Source organism: Rutidosis leptorrhynchoides, chromosome 8 (assembly GCF_046630445.1).
Source record: "Rutidosis leptorrhynchoides isolate AG116_Rl617_1_P2 chromosome 8, CSIRO_AGI_Rlap_v1, whole genome shotgun sequence".
NCBI lineage: Eukaryota > Viridiplantae > Streptophyta > Magnoliopsida > Asterales > Asteraceae > Rutidosis > Rutidosis leptorrhynchoides.
Window position 1 is genome coordinate 192,549,500 of NC_092340.1, and position 16,985 is coordinate 192,566,484.

Below are 16,985 nucleotides of genomic sequence, written 5' to 3' on the forward strand. Positions count from 1 at the left end.
TGATATACTTGGAGATTGGGTAGAATGTAAGAGTCGTGTAACATGGCACATGATGACGTTATGATCTGTGAATCATCACGTTCCATTAGAAACTCAGCATGACTTACTGTAATATAATCACGTTGATCAAGTGTCATTATATTATACTAACTCATGCATCAGTTCCCAACATTACTTCAATAACATTCATATTTCAAGCTCGAAAGTTTACAGAATATAGAAACTAACAGTTTCTATATGATGTAACACTGATAGCACGAAGAGATAAATGATTTCAGATAAGAATTGTTATGAAAGTATTCTCGAAAATATAAAAGATATTTATGATGATATTTTCAGAATTTCTGAGATCGAATGTTGATGAAGAAAATCCTTTCGCAAGGATTTAGAATAAATAAGGAGCAAGATATTCACTAAAGAATTCATCAGAAACAGAATCATCAGGGTTCTTTATGTACAAGTTTAGTCCTTGTGATTTGCTCAGAGTCTCCTTCATGGTTTGCTCAATTCGTTTTTCAGTACCAAACTTCCTTTTGAGATTTTCCAACGTATCTTTTTTTTTTTATCAAACTTTTGACTGTTAAAATCATCCATAGTTTTTGTTGCTTCATTCAACTTTTCAAAATTTAGAGCATTAATTCACAGACTGGGTGCTTTTCTGAATTTCAGAATGGAAGATCATAGTTCTAAGAGATAAATGTTATATGGATACATATAACTGTTGATGTGGAAACGTTGCGAGACTTAAAATACAAATTTGCTGATTCCCGGTAATTGGTATGGCAGTTCTCGTTACAAGATGCGGATGAGTATATGATAGGGTTTCAATGAATAAATATAATGATTTGTCAGAGAGATTTAAGCCAAAAAAAACAACGAGGCTGCTGGTACGTCTTCTGGTAATATGGTGGAATATAAAAGAATTCTCCGTTATAAAAAGGGTAATTGTATATATCAGGATTATAGTAAGGCTACTTCGAATGAAAAGTCGAAGTTGACTTGCTAGAGCTGTGACAAAATTGGCTACTTTGAAAAGGAATCGCAAAGTTATTTTTGCTAATAAATGCCAAAGGATCTGATGCGACTACGTGTTAAACTTTTACTCAGTTGCCAAGAGTTTCTCAGGTGCATAACTATATGCATAAACCTTTCCTTCCGTAGATGAAGTGCGGTTGATTCATCCTATCGATTGAGGTGTTTTCAAGAATCATGAAAGGTTTGAACGCAGATTGTAATCGTCAAGATACAGATGAGGTTTAAGATGAGATCAAGTGGCAAACTTGAAGATATGTTTAGTTTCATATGTTATAATCAATATTTTAATTCATTTTAATTATCCAATGTCGACAGTCCATATTTGATAGTCCACAATTAACAGTCCGATAATACATATATAGCTTAATATATAATATCCGAATTAATTAATACGTATCGGGACCCGTGTACATGTCTCAGACTCGATCACAACTCAAAGTATATATATTATTATAGAATCAACCTCAACCCTGTATAGAGAACTCGATCATTACTGCATATAGAGTGTCTATGGTGATTCCAAATAATATATATAGATGCATCGATATGATATGTCAAAACCTTGTATACGTGTCCCGATATTTAAAGTGCGTAAAATAAATAACAGGAATTAAATAACGATAACTAAAGTGCGTAAAGTAAATAACAGAAATTAGATGACAATAAATAAAATTGCGGGAATGTAAATTGCGATAATTAAATTGCAATAAATAAAATGCGATAAATAGAATGTAATCAGTTAGCTAGGAACAGTTAGCTGGAACAGTTAGCATGGTTTCTTAACAAAATTCCATATTGTTAATTATTCTATTTCTAATCAATTTTTATTGTGTCCATTATTTCTTCATTATGCCACTTATTGGATTCTGGTAAGTAAAAATCCAAATATGAAATTGAATTTGAATGAAAATGGTTATTCTGTGGTGAACGGATTCGTATATCGATAGATGTAGGTAGGATGGTAATCGACCGTTGAATCAGATTCGAAGACTGTACAATGTAACTTATTAATGTGAAATCTTAAATATTTCTCGGGTATTACCTACCCGTTAAAATATTTTTACCATTAACAGTTTGTACGAAAGAATTTTTAATCACAATCTTTATGAAAATATATTTACATATATATTTTCTTCAGATGTAATTATGGATTTAATGAGTCAATGTGATATTAAACTCATCAGATTTATGATTAGAACTATGATACATAATCTCTAAAACATTAGAGTTTACATAATCATCATGTCGAACGAAGATAAATGATGTAGAATGATTTGTGGAACGATAATTATACTCGAGGTACAGAATGAGATGTTGAGGCATGGATTGTTGAAACTTGGGTTGTTGGTGGTACTGGTGCCATTGGTGCTAAGGCTGGTGATGTTACTGGTGTTGGTGATACTGTTGATGATTGCAAATTGTATACCGTGCTCTCTAAAGTTAATACTCGAGCTCGGAGTTCTCTAACTTCTTCTACTAACCCGAGTTGTTTATCAATGTGAGGTAGAGGTCGGATATCTTCTCTAGTTCCATTAATGGTAGTTTCAAGACGAAAAATTCTTGCAAATAGGGTATAAACGGTATTGCGAACGGGTTCGCCGGTGAGCGGGTCAAGTACTCCAAGGTTAGGTGGTAGATTTGATTCATGATATGGAGTAACTTCTTCCTTTTTCCATAGGGTGAGTATGTCGCGAACCCATCCCCATTTTCTCCAGTAATCACGGTAGTTGATTGGTTGGTGTGCTCCTGTCACGCTGTCTTCGGAGTCAGAGGAACTTGGTCGATTCGTAGAGGCCATCTTAAACGATCTCAAGAAAGATTTTTGGTATGAAGAGTTTAGTGGCATCAATTGATAGTTAGATGGTATTCTCAATGCATAATTTGCATAGATATATATAGTACCAGGATCCCTTAAATTAAGGAGAAATTTACGAGAGATATCAGGCAAGGTCCACAGTAACAGATACACTAAGATATGAATTGTCAGATACGCTAAGATATGAATTTTATCTATACACTATTCATGCAGTCAATGCAGTAAAATGTGTCTAGACTAAGAATAATGAGTAGGTAATTTTCTAAGGATGATAAGCAGATGTTTTCCGATAAAAATGATAAGCAAAACTTTTGACATGCAGACACGGTCGAAGTCCAGACTCACTAATGCATCCTAACGACTATCAGTTAGGCACGCTAATGCAAGACCTGGTTCACTAAGACCACCGCTCTGATACCAACTGTAGAGACCCGTCCTAATCCATCCGGACGAAGTCCATATCGATTACAAACGATTCACAACAGTTGATTACATCGCGAGGTAATTGACCTCTATATGACAAATTTTACAAACATTGCATTCGTTTTTAAAAGACAAACTTTCGTTACATCGACAGTTGACAGGCATGTAAACCATTTCATAATATATCCAAATATAATTGACTTAATAATAATCTTGATGAACTCAACGACTCGAATGCAACATCTTTTGAAATATGTCATGAATGACTCCAAGTAATATCTCTAATATGAGCAAATGCACATCGGAAGATTTCTTTCGTACCTGAGAATAAACATGCTTTAAAGTGTCAACCAAAAGGTTGGTGAGTTCATTAGTTTATCATAAAGAATCATTTCATAATTTTAATAGACTACAAGATTTCATACTTCCATTTCTCATAATCATACGTCCCATGCATAGAGACAAAAATATCATTCATATGGATTGAACACCTGGTAACCGACATTCACAATATGCATATAAGAATATCCCCATCATTCCGGGATCCTCCTTCAGACATGATATAAATTTCGAAGTACTAAAGCATCCGGTACTTTGGATGGGGCTTGTTGGGCCCGATAGATCTATCTTTAGAGTTCGCGTCAATTAGGGTGTCTGTTCCCTAATTCTTAGATTACCAGACTTAATAAAAAGGGGCATATTCAGTTTCGATCATTCAACCATAGAACGTAATTTCGATTACTTGTGTCTATTTCGTAAAACAGTTATAAAAGTTGCGCATGTATTCTCAGCCCAAAAATATAAAGGGTAAAAAGGTAAATGAAACTCACAATACTGTATTTTGTAGTAAAAATACATATGACGACATTGAACAATGCAGGGTTGGCATCGGATTCACGAACCTATATCAAGTATTAACACATTATAGTATAAATCAATCAAGTTTATATATTTGTTATGTATTAATTATTCTTATAATATATTATGATACTTATTTGATATTTAATTAATGTTATATCAATAATATTAGTTGAAACATAATTTTATGTAATATTAGTATATTTTATGTAATAATATATTTACATATATATCTTTTGTTTTGTAAAATTAATAATTGTAGAAATACCTAAGGATAATAATAATAATATTAATAATAATAATAATTTTTAAAAGTATAAAACTACCTTAGGAGTCAGTTTTAAAAAAATTGCACCAAGCCGGGCTCGAACCCGAGACCTCTCGTTCACTCATCAACACCCTTAACCATTCCTCCATTTCAGTTTTTCTGATTTATAATACAAACCCAAATACTTATCTATTACATGTTTCAACCCACTTCATCTTCTTCACCAAAATCTAAACAATCAAACAACTTCATTCTTAATAGTCAATCATCAAAATAGTTTTAGGACTTCTAAACAAACATGAAACAAAAAATAAAAATGTGTTCATGATATAAAAAAAATGAGAAAAAAAAACAAAAAAATCCTACTGCTTGCTAGTAGCCAAGAAAAAAAAATTTGTTTTCAATTTTGAGTTTGTTTTGGACAATCTTTACAACATGAAACATGTTTCAAATCATTCCTAAAAACTATTGAAATCGTCAATTGAACTTAAAACATCAAAACAAGCTCTAATTTCTCCAAGAACAAAACAGTTGACTTTTGACAATTTAACTTTGACTCGCAAATTCGAATTCGTTATCAAGAATTGGAACTTGAGATTTTGCAGGAAGTTTAAGTAAATGATTCCTAACAACTCTACATTTTTAGTTTTTGAAATTTGTTTCCAATTCACGTTAGTGTATATCACTGTGAAGAACTCAAGAACTCAAAAATTGATTTTTAGATTAAGAGTGTTATAGGTTATGATTACAACATGAATTGTGTTGTAAATCATTCCTATAATCTTTATGGATCATCAAATTAACTGGAGATATCAAAACAAACTCGAATTTGATTCAAGAACACTTAGTTGACTTTGAAAACCAAAACTTTGACTCTCAAATTAGAAATTAATAGAAAGAATTGAGGATTGAAAACTTACAGATAGTTTAGATAGACGATTCCTAACATGACTGCATTATTACATTTTGAAAATTTGTTCTAAATCAAAATATGGTGAAAAAGATGAATGTACAGAGTGTCGAGCTTATTTTCTGGGTTTTCTTTGTTTTCAACTCAAATTGCAGTTTGTAACTTATATAGAGTGATTAGGTACATGATTTAACAGTTAAATTGATTTCCAATTGATTTGTGAAGTAGACTTGTAACAAACTGGAGACATGAAGTACGTAAATTATTTTCATGTGAAGAAAAAGAAAAAAAATTGATAGTTACTTCTAACATAATGGGATTCCCTATTTTTATTTTTAATAAATATTAATAGTAAATACCCTAATAATATTAATAATAATTCTAATAAAATAACTAAATAATATCATAAAAATGATAATAAATAAAAATAAGAATTCGTTTAAATCATAAATAAATTTTAATCTTAATTATCTTGTACATTATTTTACATTTTCAATTCAAATGATTATTTTGTATTTTATTAATACAACTTAATATGCACTCTTATATTTATACATGTATATATATTTACATATTTATTTACACACAATTGTTCGTGAATCGTCAGAAATAGTCACAGGTTAAATGAATCTATATAAATAGTTTAAACATTTCGAGACTCAATATTACAGGCTTTGCTTATTGTGTTGGAACATATAAAGATTAAGTTTTAATTTGGTCGGAAATTTCCGGGTCGTCACAAAATTAAACCTGCATCAAGTAGTTTAATTATTTCTTTCTTAACAACATCTTGCATATTAGGATTTAGTCTTCGTTGGCGTTGCACATACGTTTTATGACCTTCTTCCATAAGGATTTTATGTGTGCAATACGAAGGACTTATTCCTTTAATATCATGAATTTTCCATGCAATAGCTGGTTTATGAGCTTTTAGCATAGAAATGAGCTGAGATTTTTCATTTTCAGTAAGAGAAGACGATATTATTACAGGTAATTCAGATTCACCATGTAAATAAGCGTATTCCAAATGGTTTGGAAGTGGCTTTAACTCTAATGTCGGTGGTTCTTCTATCGATGATTTATATCGATATCTGTCTTCTTCTTTTAGCATTTGAATTTCTTCTGTTATTGGTTCATATCCATTAGCCATAAGTGTAGCTAACATTTCAGTTTCATCAATTGGTTCAGTTCCTTCTCCTAAAGAACATTCTCCTGTACCTTGTAATTCTAGAAATTCTTCTAACAATTCTGCATGTGATTCTATAGTTTGAATATAACAACATGTATCATCTGCAGATTGCGGTTGTTGCATTGATCTATCAACAGAAAAAGTAACACTCTCGTCCTCTATACTTAGGGTCAATTTCTTACCAAACACGTCTATTATTGCTTTGGCCGTGTTTAAGAATGGTCTTCCTAATATGAGAGGAACTCGAGAATCTTCTTCCATGTCTAGAATAACAAAATCTACTGGAAATACTAAAGTACCAACTTTAACTAGCATGTTCTCCATTATCCCTCTAGGATATTTTACTGATCGATCGGCTAGTTGTATGCTTATTCGTGTTGGTTTCAATTCTCTAAGGTCTAGTTTAGCGTATAGTGAATACGGCATTAAATTTATACTAGCACCTAAATCTGCCAATGCTTCTATTGAATTAAGACTACCCAGAAAACATGGAATTGTGAAACTTCCTGGATCAGATAATTTTTCTGGTATCTTATTCAACAGCACTGCAGAACAATTAGCATTCATAGTAACAGCCGAGAGTTCTTCCATTTTCTTTCTATTTGTGATTCGATCTTTCAAAAATGTAGCATATCTAGGCATTCCTGAAATCACATCAATGAAAGGAAGATTTACATTTATCTGTTTAAACATATCCAAGAATTTGGATTGCTCGGCTTCAAGTCTCTCTTTTCTCATTTTACTTGGGTAAGGAAGTGGTGGTTGGTATGGTTTGACATAAGGTTTAGCCTTAACTGTGTTATCTTCATTAACCTTTTCAACTACCGGTTCTTTTTCCTTATCTTGATCAGATTGTGGTTCTTGTGGAGTAGGAATAGCATTATCAGAAATTACAGGTATTTCAGGTGGTTTAAGTGTGATACCACTTCTTGTGGTAATGGCTTTAGCTATTTCATTCCGGGGGTTAGTATTAGTATCACTAGGTAGACTTCCCGATTTTCTTTCACCTATTAACCTTGCTAGGTTGCTCACTTCTTGTTCCAAATTTTGAATAGAAGCTTGTTGATTTCTAAATGCTTGAGCATTTTCTTCATTCGTTTGTTTCTGAGATGTGAAAAATTGAGTTTGAAATTCAACTAGCTTCGACATCATATCTTCTAAATTTGGCTTTTTATCATCGGTTTGTGGTGGTTTGTTTTGAAAATTAGGTCTTTGCTGGTTGTAAGTATTATTGGATACTTGTTGATTACTAGGACCTTGTTGGTTGTTGTATGGAACATTTCGGTTATAGTTCTGATTTTGATTATAGATCGGTCTTGGCGGTTGATAATTATTCTGATAATTATTTTCAGGCCTTTGGTTTATGTATGAAACATTCTCTCTTTGTTCCATTGTTAGTTCAATACTGAGACAATCTTTTGTCAAATGTGGTCCTCCACACTGCTCACAACTAATTCGTATTGAGTGAATATCTTTAGTCATCTTTTCCATTCGTCTCTCGACATCATCTATCTTTGTGGAAATGGAATCTAAGTCATGGCTAGAATCGGCTCTAGCTGCTTTAGATGATCTAACGATATCTTTTTCTTGGTGCCACTCATGTGAGTGGGAAGCAGTGTTATCAATAATTTTGTAAGCATCAGTTGCTGTTTTCTTCATAAGGGAACCACCAGCTGCTATGTCTATGTCTTTCCTTATAGTGATGTCACATCCTTGGTAGAATATTTGTACTATTTGACAAGTGTCTAAACCATGTTGCGGACATCCTCTCAATAACTTTCCAAATCTTGTCCATGCTTCATATAAAGTTTCATTTGGCTTTTGTGTGAACGTAACAATTTCTCCTTGAAGTCTCACGGCTTTAGATGCCGAAAAGAATTGTTTAAGAAATTTTTCAACTAAAACGTCCTATGTATCAATCGCCCCTTTAGGTAACGATTCCAACCAATCTTTGGCTTCTCCCTTTAAAGTCCAGGGAAATAACATGAGATATATCTGTTCATACTCCACTTCTCTTATTTTAAATAGTGTGCAGATCCTATTAAAGGTACGAAGATGTTCATTTGGATCTTCCTTCGGTGCACCACTAAATTGGCATTGATTAGTTACCTTGTGTAGAATTTGTCCCTTGATTTCATAATCTGGCGCATTTATGTCAAGTTGAGTAATTGCGTGACCTTGGCCAGTGGGTTTAGCTCTCATTCGGTCTTCCATACTTAGAGGTTCTAGATTCTCCATAATTGAATTTGTTGAATATGAATCACTAGAGGATTCTGATTTAATGGTTCGTTCCTCGACAATCTCCGTTTGAATGATTGGTGGTTCCGGAGGAAAAATTAGTGGTTCAAGATCTATGAATCGTCCCTGAATATTCTCCGGATTCTCAATTGTGAGGTCGGGTTCAAAAAAATGGATTATCGGAAATTTGAATTGGAGTAATTGGTCGACTGGATGACGATTCTAAAGAAAAATCAACGACGACAATATTTGCTAGATGTCTTGATCGAGTTACAGGTGGTGAACGTATAAAAGGTGGTGAACGTTTTGCTCGGTGCATTCACTGAATATCCTATTAGTTATAAAAATAAGAAAAATTATATAAGTTATCAAATTAATAGACTTTTCTGATTTTGCCCACGTTTTGAATAGCCAAAAGATGCAGCAGAGGGGCAGGATTCGTTTGGTCTCAATATAATTGAGTACTGTTTGGCTCCAATAACCCGGTCCACGTACAAATCCAACTATTACTACGAACCAGAAAATTTTGATGTCTATCAATTTAACCACTTAAAATAATTTTTCGTTAAAGTTTAAAGAAATTTAGAGAGAAGAAATGGAAAAATTCTATGTCCTAAAAACTAGAATGTCGAGAAATAAGAAAGAAAAAGAGCGCGTCGAAAAACGTCGAAAAATAAAAGGTCGAAAAATAAAAATAAGAATGTAGCGCGTCGAAACTTAAAAAGGAACTAAAAACTAAAAATTAAAAGTTGCGTCTAAAAATATTAAAGCTTAAAATAAATTCTATATCCCAAATGGCAATAACTTAAAAAGGTACTAAAATATAAAAACGGCGTCGCAAAATTCTAAAGCACTTAAATCTTAGTCTAAAGAAAAAGTACTTAAGGGATTTTACGGCAAAGCCTAAAAATCTAAAAGTAAAAATAACTATGGCAAAAACTATGACTTAAAACTAAATACGAGCGAAAAATACAAATATTACGCTAAAACAAATTAAAAGTTACAAAATATAAAAATAATCTTAAAGTTGTAAAAAGTACAATTTTTATAAAAATATTATTTTTATATTATTTATTTTATAAAAGTATTAATTTTATAATTTAATTAAACTAATTAAACTTAAAATACAAATTAAATAAAAACTAAATTAACTAATTAAATAATCTAACCCTAATTAGGGTTTAAATTAAATAATAATAATAATAATAATAATAATAATAATAATAATAATAATAATAATAATAATAATAATAATAATAATAATAATAATAATAATAATAATAATAATAATAATAATAATAATAATAATAATAATAATTACTCCGTAATGATTGCAAAGGAAAGTCAATTAGGGCGTGTCAGACAGGGCCATGCGATCGCATGGTCCTCGCTTTAAAAATCCATGCGATCGCATGGATAAAGATTTCGGGCCAGGGTTGGGCTGTAACAGTAATCGGGCCGAATGTTTTTTTTTTCTTTTCTGTTTTGCTGATTTATATATTTATAAAAAGTATTTAAATAAAACTTATATTTTTAAAAACTAAAATAAAAATAAAGAAACTTTATAACACTTATATATATGTATTTAACAAACTATTAAAAATATATAATTTTTGTTTTTCTTTTTATATTTTGGAATATATTATTATTAGTTTTTTTAAAACGTATTTTTACAAAAACGTATTTTTATAAAAGTAAACTAAAAATTAATAAAAATCTTTTTTTATATATATATTAGCGTTGCGCTTCCGGCGTTTAAGCAGAATTGTCCCCGGCTGCGGCGCCAAAAATGCTTGATGTTCGCGAGGTGTACTAGGAAATAATATTATTTTTACAACGTAATACTATTAAATATGATATAATTTTACACAAGATATTTATTTATTTATAGAATGGATATACCTAAACCTTGCTACAACACTTATAGGCAGTGTACCTAATCGTACAGTAGTGTAATTTTTAGTGAGTCCGGTTCGTTCCACAGGGATACACTTAAACAAGCTTAACGCTATATTAGTTTAACTTATAAAAATACAAATATATATATAAGTAATATTATTATTATAAAAAGGGGATTTTTACCGTTTAATGACCGGTTTGTCGATTTTTAAAACTTTAGTCGCAGTTAAAACCTAATGTAAAATATTAAATAAATAAAAGACTTAATTTAAAGCGTAAAGTAAATAATGATAATGAAATTGCGATAAATAAAAGTGCGATAATTAAAAAGTACGATAATTAAAAGTGCAATTAATGACAATAAATAAAAGTGCGATAATTCGAAGTGCAATTAAATATGAAAATAAAAGAATTATGCTTATTTAAACTTCCGTAATCATGATGTTTGACGTGTTGATTTTAGTTTATTCTCATGGGTTAATTGTTCTTTGTCCTGGATTATTTAATATGTCCATCTGGTTTTTGTCCATAACAGTCCATCAGTCATAAATATAAAGTGCGAGTGTCCTCGTCAAATTATCATTATATCTGAAGTCAAATATTCCAACTAATTGAGGACTTAAACTGTAACAAGGTTTTAATACTTTGTTTAATAATTACACCAGGATATCGACTGCGTGTAACCCAAGGTTTTAATACTTTGTTAACAATTATGCCAAGTGTCCTTGTACATAATTTTACCCCTATTTTAATAATTCCATAGGCTATTAATCCATTCCCGTGTCCGGTTAAATGAACGATTATTCGTACATATAAATATCCCGCCCATCGTATCCGATCGAGTGTATATGGTTATTTATAGGTACGTCCAATTGTAAATCTTTATATTAAATTAACAAACTATCATTTAGTTAAACAAATATAAAGCCCATTAATAGCCTATAGTCTAATTTCCAAAAGTGTCGTTCTTTTGTCCAAACCCCAATTATGGTACAAAGCCCAATTACCCAATTTTAATATTTTTAGCCCAACATCATGATTACTTCGTCTTAAATAAGCATAATAATAACTTAGCTACGAGACATTAAATTAAAAAAAAACATTAACCATAACTTACATTGATTAAAAATAGCATAGCGTTACACGGACAGAATTTCGACTTACACCCTTACAACATTCGCTAACATACCCTTATTATTAGAATTTAAAATTAAAATTAAAATTATAATATAAATATAAATATATTTACGTATAGATAGAGAGATGGATATATGATATATAAACTGAGCCAAACACGCGAATTTATAGGCCTGTTGGCTGAAAAAGGCCTCCATTCGATCGTATGAAGATTACTCTTCAAGGCCATGTGATCGCATGGCCAGCTGGTGAAGTTCACATGCTTTTGTTTTCTTTCTTGCCGACGTTTATAAATAATAATATAATATATAAATAATTATAAGAATTATTTAAATGTTATATTTTATTTATGTGCATAGTTAACTTGTAATTTTTAGTCCGTTCCGTCGAGCGTTGAGAGTTGACTTTGGTCCCAGTTCCGGATTTTCGAACGTCCTTGCGTATAATTTAATATCTTGTACTTTACGTTTCGCATCTTGTACTCTTGTAATTTTGAGACGTTCCTTATCAATAATTGGAACCTCTTTGATTGTATTTTGTACTTTTGAGCTTTTTGGTCATTTGCGTCTTCAATTCGTCGAATCTGTCTTTTGTCTTCACCTTTTATTATTTAAACGAATATTACTTGTAAATAGAACTATTGCAACTAAAAGCTTGTCTTTCTTGAGGGATAATGCTATGAAATATATGTTCGTTTTTAGCACTATCATTTATAATTACCTCAAATTGTAAATCTTTATATTAAATTAACGAACTATCATTCAGTTAAACAAATATAAAGCCCATTAATAGCCCATAGTCCAATTTTCACAAGTGTCGGTCTTTTGTCCAAACCACAATTATGGTACAAAACCCAATAACCCCGTCTTTAATATTTAGCAACATCATGATTACTTCGGCTTAAATAAGCATAATAATAACTTAGCTACGAGACATTAATTTAAAAAAGGTTGAACATAACTTACAATGAGTATTAATCGCGTAGTGTTACACGGACATAATTTCGACTTACAAACTTAAAATATTTGCCAACATAACCTTATTATTATTAAACTTTAAATTAAAATTATAATTATAATTATATATATATATATATATATATATATATATATATATATATATATATATATATATATATATATATATATATATATATATATATTTATGTAGATAGAAAGAAGGAAAAGGATGATTAAAATCGATCAGAATGCGCGGCCTTTTATAGGCCCACTTTGAACTGTACAGCTCCGTGAGTGCGTAGGTTTTATGCTTTACAGCTATGCGAGTGCGGAGATATAGATTCCAGCTCACCATTGTGATTTAAACGTGGGCTGCTTATAAATATAATATATAATAATATATATAATTAATTATATATTATATTATATTCTTGTGTATAGTTGACTTGTAATTTTTGGTCCGTTGCGTCGCGTGCTGAAAGTTGGTTCATGTCTCGGTTCCAGATTTCGAAGGCCTTTCCGTATAATTTAATATCTTGTACTTTGCTTTTTGCGGCTTGTACTCTTGTAATTTTTAGAGGTTTCTCATCAATAATTTGAACCACTTGGATTGTACTTTATACTTTTTAGCTTTTTGGTCGTTTGCATCTTCAAATCGTCAAATCTGTCTTTTGTCTTCACCTTTTATTATTTAAACGAATATCACTTGTAAATAGAACAATTGCAACTAAAAGCTTGTCTTTCTTGAAGGATAATGCTATGAAATATATGTTCGTTTTTAGCATTATCCGTATTTCCAAATTTATCATGTCCGAAGGGATTCCCGGAATGATGGGGATATTCTATATGCATCTTGTGAATGTCGATTACCAGGTGTTCAATCCATATGAATGATTTTTGTCTCTATGCATGGGACGTATATTTATGAGAAACGGAAATGAAAATCTTGTGGTCTATTAAAATGATGAAAATAATCGATTATGATAAACTAATGAACTCACCAACCTTTTGGTTGACACTTTAAAGCATGTTTATTCTCAGGATTGAAAGAAATCTTCCGTTGTGCATTTGCTCATTTTAAAGATATTACTTGGAATCATTCATGGCATATTTCAAAAGACGTTGCATTCAAGTCGTCGAGTTCAGTAAAGATTATGATTAAGTAAATGACAGATTAGATCATTTATAGTTGGATATATTGAAATGGTATGCATGCCTGTCAACTTTTGATGTAATGAAAGTTTGTCTTTTAAAACAAATACAATGTTTGTAAAATATATCATATAGAGGTCAAATACCTCGCAATGTAATCTTATGTTATTGTATTCGTTCTTATGGATTATGACGGGTCTTTACATGTGGTATCAGAGCGGTGGTCTTAGCGAACAAGGATTTGCATTAGTGTGTCTAACTGATAGTTGTTAGGATGCATTAGTGAGTCTGGACTTCGACCGTGTCTGCATGTCAAAAGTTTTGCTTATCATTTCTAGTCGGAAATCATCTGCTTATCATCCTTAGGAAATTACCTGCTTATCATTCTTAGTCTAGACACATCTTACTGCATTGATTGCATGAATAGTGTATAGACAAAATTCATATCTTAGCGTATCTGTTATTGTAAACTTTGCCTGGCATATTCCGTAAATTCCTCTGTAATCTACAAAATCTTTTATTCTACATATATATAGATATTCTATGTAATTAGAATACCATCCGATAGCCCGAAATCATTTCATATCAGAAAATCCTTTATTCAATCGTACGAAATGGACCTATCCACTAGTTCAAGTCCCTCGGATTCCGAAATGGAATCCCACTCAAGCTCCGAAAGCAGTGTGACTGAAATGGATTAACCAATTAGCCATCATCTATTCTGGATGAATTGGGGATGGGTTTGTAGGCTTCTCAATCATTGGAGATAAGAAGAAGGTGATCCTTTCCATCCACCACATTGCCCTCTTAACAAAGAACCTGAAGCACTTACCGGCGAACCTGCCCGAAACACCATTTTCTCTCTCATTTCCAGAGTATCTCGTCACGATTATATACTACATCAAATTCTAGATTTTATTTATCCGCTCGTCCGAACCGACAATTACCCCGGTGTAATAGAAGAAGTCAACGAGCTTCGCGCTCAGGTAGTGGCTTTGGAGAATATCGTGAAAAGGTTACAAACACCAGCACCAGCACCAGCAGCATAACCAGTACCACCATCAACAACACCAACAGTGCCATTACCACCACTAACAACATCCACATCCCATACCTCAACATCATAATCTGTTCCACGAGCATCGATGTCATACGCCCTATAGATACCAAGGAGTACCAACAACAATAACCGATGAAGTATTAATCTATAACTTCATGGGAGAAACATTCTACGGCGAATATGTAATCTCCAAAGTCTTAGAGATTATCTATTCTAACCCTAACCATAAATCAGATGAGTGAACCAAAATGATAGAAGGAAGAATAGAAACCCTGACAAGAATGGTGCGTGATTTACAAGCTAGACTTGTTTTACTAACAGCATCAACAGTACCGTTAGCATCATTAGCACAGTCAGTGCCGTCAGCATCGTCAGAATCAGCAGCATCTATAACATCACAAGCTCTTCCAGTTCAAGAATCACCGTAGACATTATTACGAATCAACAACGATTATATTGTATCAATGAATTATGAAGTATTAACTCAATTCCTCTGAAGAGTTTATATGTATATCTTATATATATAAATTTTAAAACCATCATAAATCTTTTCGTACTAAGCTATTATGTATGAATTGAAAATGGGTAGATACTACTCAGTTAAATTCTTATTACTAATATGCTACAATCCTTCGATTAACGACTTAACTATCGTTAACCACAATCTCTGTTTCAACTCAATGAATCTCGTTTCATAATAATTCAAGTGTATTATTCAATTACATGTTTGATTTTACACTTTCGATATACTCAAAATTTTCTAGAAAACATTATTCATATCTTGCAAAGTTCATAAGAATTCCACGAACACCAACATCATGCATCAACAAATAACGAAGTATTGATTCATAATTTCAATTTCATTGAAGAAATACTTCGTAAAAGTTATGTAATTTTAGGGATTAATCAATTCTAGTTTCAACCGTAAATCAAATAAGTTTAATTTAATATTAACTCATTAAATCTATACTACATCTGAAGAAAATATACATACATATATATTTTCATAAGGACTGTAATAAAATTCTTTTGTACAAAATATTAATTGTGAAAATTTTTAACGGGTAGGTAATACCCGAGAGATATATAAATTCATAATTAATATGTTACATACTTCGATTCCGATTCAGCAAATCATTCACTATACTCCCTACTTTCACAACTATATACATTTGTTTATAGAAATCAAAACAACCATACTCATTCAAACCCAGTTACATATTCTGATTTTAAAATCTCAAAAATCAATTCGAGATATAACCGGTATCACCACTCTTAGATTCCTACATCTTTCAAAACTATACTTTGAATTCAAAACTGTGATAGAACAACATTTCTATTCATAAAATACTTGTATCATTCAAACTCCTAGAACATCGTATGATTACAAACTGTGTTTAAACCCTTCGAAATTCCTGAAGACACTTCAAATAATGAACAATCGAGATGATGATCCAACCACATGTTACCCACAGTTATGTACCTGAAAAACTCTCGTCGGACCCTTTGGCATTTATTAGCTAAAATAACTTTTCAATCCCTTCTAAAAATAGGCAGTTTTGTCACAGCTCCAGCAAACCAACTTCAATTGCTTATTCGAATAAGCCTGATTATAACTTTGATTTATAAGTTGCTTTCGCCATCGTTTGTGGGGAACCGTTTATATCCCACCACATTAGCAGTAAGTTTACCAACAACTTCATTACTCATTGGCTTAAGTCTTTCTGAAGAACCATTATATTTGTTCATTAAAACCTTATCATATACTCATCCGCATTTTGTAACGAGAACTGCCATACCAAGTATCGGGAATTAGCAATCAGTATTTTGAATCTCGCAGCACTTCTACATCAACAGTTATATATATACATATAACATCTATCTTCTGAACTTATGTACTTCAATAGTGAACTTCTGAAAAGCACCCTAAACTACAAACTAGTTCTCGAAATTTTGAAAAATACTGATGAAGCAGCAAAAACTGTAAACGACCTTAACAGTCAAAAGTTTGATGATAAAGAGTAGTGTGTTGGCAAAGCTC

At 31.6% G+C, this 16,985-nt stretch overlaps 1 non-coding gene across 1 annotated transcript; it reads left to right on the plus strand.

Annotated features, from left to right (window-relative positions):
- The first annotated feature begins 8,246 nt into the window (after positions 1–8,246).
- On the plus strand, positions 8,247–8,353 carry LOC139865398 (small nucleolar RNA R71). Its single transcript, XR_011764921.1, has one exon. It is a non-coding gene; the product is annotated as a small nucleolar RNA R71 (small nucleolar RNA).
- Positions 8,354–16,985: the final 8,632 nt, after the last annotated feature.